Source organism: Microtus oregoni, unplaced genomic scaffold (assembly GCF_018167655.1).
Source record: "Microtus oregoni isolate MIOR12 unplaced genomic scaffold, Mior012 000085F_ref0000168, whole genome shotgun sequence".
Taxonomy (NCBI): Eukaryota; Metazoa; Chordata; class Mammalia; order Rodentia; family Cricetidae; genus Microtus; species Microtus oregoni.
Genome location: NW_024544551.1, coordinates 2,656,805 through 2,661,643, shown reverse-complemented (window position 1 = coordinate 2,661,643; position 4,839 = coordinate 2,656,805).

Here is a 4,839-nt window from a genome sequence, read left to right as displayed (position 1 = left end):
CCTTCACGTTAAATCTTTCTTATGTCACTGGTCTTAGTCATTTTCCTCAGGTACTTTTGGGGAATACATAATTTCTTTGCTTCTGGTAGGGCAATATTTGCCCTCTTATATGCATCTCACACCATTCAACTCAAAGGCAGAGAACTCCATAATTCACTACCAATTCCCAATTCTGGGAAAATAAGATCAGGATTTAACCTCTTCACTAAATATTAATAAATGAATGAATGAGGTGAAACAAGAGAGTATGTTCTTTAATTTTAAGGTATTAAATAGAGTAAATAAACCACAAGCTACACTCTTAAGCATGGAATCCCTCTGGAAAGGATGAATAATCCTTCGTTGCATCTTCTTCATCCTGCTTTTCATTATTTCTTCTTATCCTTGTACTGATCCCTTCCTCTCACAGGAAGTAGAGACTTCTCCCCCTCTGAGGTCTTGCCCCATTTCTCTAATTATTCTTTTGCTGCTCCTTCCTACTCCTCCTGTGTATCTTAAAAGACTCATCCATACCATGTACTCACTTCCTTCCCTGCTAGCATTTGGAAAACCAGTTCAGTTTGGCACTCTCCGTTTTCAAGGCAAAGCCATCACTCATTCACTAAACATTTTTAAAGTCTTCTGTATGTTGTCTCCTATCATCAATATTTTCTAAGCATCTAGTTTTACTAATTGTTCCTGCTCTCCATTATTTTTGTGTTTTCTTTTTAAACACTAAGAACAAAGACTTAGGAAAGTGACATGTTGTCTTTGCTCCACAATTTCACACAGCACAGAGGCTTATACTATGACACCTATTTACAAGAGACATTTCTAGGACCTAAAATGTACATTCCTTCATCATTAGGCTCATCAATCTATACTAAAAGACTACATGTCAACCTGTCCATGTTTAAATTTATCACTCCTTATCACAGTCTTACATTAATATTAATATTCTTATTCAGTTTTTCATTTACTCTTTAAATCTCAATACTGGCCATAAATATTTCAATGAATGAATTCCTAATGTTTAATTGGTATCAGTAATATCATGCATAAATTAATCATATGAACTATAGTAATATGTAATTTCACTCAATATAGTCATGATGGTATATTGCAAAAAGTTATAAAACTTAAATGAAAAATGAAGGCTCTTTTTATGAAACTTTTTATGATTCTGTGTCACATTTCACTCACAATATACAAGTACTTAGGAAAATAATGATTGTATATGTTCTATCATAATACTTTGTGGAAAACAGGAAGAGCTAACCATTGCACACGATTGTAGCATATACAGTTTTTTCTATAATTTGATCTTAGGAAATTTTTCAAAATCTTATACCCATTTAGTATCAACTCTTCCTAATGTAATTACACTTCAATAATTTGATAAGCAACATGATGAAGACAATTTTAAATGTGAGGTTTATTTTTACCTTTGATTTCTATGTAAAGTTTTTTTTTTATTGAGAAAAGGAGAAAAAAAAACAAAAAAACAAGTTTCCACCTCCTCCCAGCCTCCCATTTCCCTCCCCCTCCTCCCACCCTTCTGCCCCTCCCTCCACTCCTCTCCCCCTCCCTCTCCAGACCACAGAGCAGTCCGGGTTCCCTGCCCTGTGGTAAGACCTAGGACCTCCCCCATCCGTCCATATCTAGGAAGGTGAACATCCAAACTGGCTAGGCTTCCACAAAGCCAGCACATTAAGTAGGATCAAAACCCCGTGCCATTGTCCTTGTCGTCTCATCAGCCCTCATTGTTCGCCATGTTCAGAGAGTCTGGTTTTATCCCATGCTTTTTCAGTCACAGTCCAGCTGGTCTTGGTGAGCTCCCAGTAGATCAGCTCCACTGTCTCAGTGGGTGGGTGCACCCCTCGTGGTCCCGACTTCTTTGCTCATGTTCTCCCTCCTTCTGCTCCTCATTGGGACCTTGGGAGCTCAGTCCAGTGCTCCAGTGTGGGTCTCTGTCTCTATCTCCATCCATCACCAGATGAAGGTTCTATGATGATATGCAAGATATTCGTCAGTATTGCTCTAGGATAGGGTCATTTCAGGTTCCCTATCCTCAGCTGCCCAAGCAACTAACTTGGGACCTCAGCTTGGGCACCTGGGAGCCCCTCTAGGGTCAAGTCTCTTGCCTACCCTAAAGTGGCTCCCTTAACTAAGAATTGTGGTTCCGTGCTCCCCTTCCACCCTTCCTTTATTGTATGTAAAGTTTTACTCAGTGACAAAACCTATCCTTTTAGGTATATTATTCACATATACTAAGTTCTTTTAAACAGAGAACAGTAAGTGTAATAGCAGCTATTTAAGGATGACATCATGATTGATACAGGGTAGAACAATAATTGTTGAGGTAAATATTGAGTCTGAGTATAAAAATCTCAAATACTTAGAGAGATGCGCTACTGAATTCCACATAGAAAGATGGCTAGTAGATATAATCCTTTTCACACTTGTCATTGTCAGTGGAGTGACACTCTTCCTGAGGGAATATATCTCTGCAGATGAATTAGAGTCAAGCTTATCAGAAGGACAGAAGCAAGAGTATTTATGGATCTTCTTTTTCTGTTCTGTTAAACAGGAAGAGAAGTGTTAGTAATTATATAGGAATATTTCAATAATTACTGAGAGAAATATTATTCTGATATCAAAACAGATAAAGGCACAATACGAGATAAAGCTGTTGGACAATGTTCTTTACGAAAAAAAGTACCTAACAGAGGCAAAATTAGCATCAGCATGTTAGCACACCAAATTCAACAGCACAATTAGATCATTCACTGTGATCTCATGACTCATTTCAGGGATTCATGGATATTTCAATATTTACAAATCAAACTGATCCTTCACTTAATAAGAGTCAAGTACGAAAACTACATAATCCAATGTATACAGAAAAAGAATTTGAAAGATTCAATATCCCTGCATGATTAAATTTCATGGTGAACTGGATAATAAATGGAAGATGTTTCTATGTGATGTAGGCTTTGTAGCATATACACCAAATAGAAAAGGGTTGAAAGTTTGATCTTTAAGATCAGAAGACGAGCTGTGTATTTTTAATATCCTAATGAGTTCCCACAAAATCTATTAGAAGTATCAGGCTTCTGCATGGTGGTTAAGCACAAACATACTTCAGAATTCCAGAGAGGAGATTAAAAGATCACATATTCAGTGTTAGCCTGAGGTATGTAAGCATTTGACCTTTATCTGATCAAAATAGTAGGATGTAGACTCTAATAACACACACACACACACACACACACACACACATCCTCAAACACTTTCAGAAAAAAAAGCAAATTCATTAAAATTTTAGTAAAAAATTAATTATGCCAACATGCATTTTTCAGAAAAAAAATCAATGAAATAACTTCAATACAGTAGCTGTAACAAAAAGATAACAAACTAGCAGAATCAAAAGACTTAAAGATCTCAATAAAAACTATAAAATAGTGATGAAGGAGATTAAATTGAATATAAATAAATGGACTCTATCCTTGTGTTCATGGTTGAAGGTCTAATGGTAAAATATCCAAGCTACCCAAGGAAGTCTATATGCAATGAAATTTCTGTAAAATCTAAGTGATATCATGGAACAATCTTTGTACACCGAAGATATGTATTTCTCATGGGTTAATAAAAGACTGACTACCCTATAACTGGACAAGAAAGTCAGACTAGGAGGAAACTGGGAAAAGAAGGATTTGAGAAGAGACACAGAGAGGAGCAAGATGAAAGTGCCATGATGAAATAAGGTACTGCCATGTGGCAGAGGGTAGATAAGAAATATGGGTTAATTTAAATTGTAAGAGCTAGTCAGTAACAAGCCTAAGCTATCAACCAAGCATTTATAATCAATATTGTCTCTGTGTAGTTATTTGGGAGCTGACTGGCAGGACATAGCTCACTGAAAGCCCCAACAAAAATCTCTGTATATATTATACTCTTCATTGAAATAGAAAACACAGTATTAAAATTCTAGGTAAAACCACCAAAGACCCTCAATGATAAAAGCAATCTCGATCATACAAAACAAAACTGGAGATATCATGCCACTTGATTCCAAAACACATCACAAAATCATTATTATTATTATTACTATTATTATTATTATTATTATTTGTAGATGTACTTGTAGATTATCTGTATTAACAAGTAATATACAGACTAAGCAGGATAAATGTTATAACTATATTTTAAGTTAAAAAATAAAAAAGTTATTTATGACACTGAAAGAACTTGACAATCAGTTAAAAATATTATAAAAATACCGTGTGTGTGTGTGTGTGTGTGTGTGTGTGTGTGTGTACACACACAATTTCTTTTCTGTTTCTAAAAAAAGAGAAAAAAACATACCTTTTCTGGTGGATATATTTGGTAATGTATTTGGTCCCTGTGCAAAGTTTTCTCAATACAGGTATTCCCACTGTGTGGCACAGTGCATTCTTGTTATTCTGTGCATTAGTTAAATGCAATAATGGGAGTCACCACTGCAAAGGGGACAGGCTATGCCTTCTTAGTTTTCCATGTAGACACTGGCAGGATATAACTGCCCCATAACCCAGTATGCATAAATAGGCTATTACACAGCTGCGGCTGCCAAACTTTCATTTCCTACTGTCTAGACAGTAAGTCTAAACATGACTTTGAGGCCTCCATAGGGCATCATCCCCCCCCCCAAGATTCCTTAAAATCCCTGTTAACACTAAGGCCATTACATACTAAGTTTATTACCTTTATATGCCATAGTTTATGTCTAGAAAAACATATGTGGGTTTCCTTGGGAGGGAAAACATAAAGAGACGGCGCAGTCATTCTTTAGCTTCTAAAATCAATGAGGTTTTAATG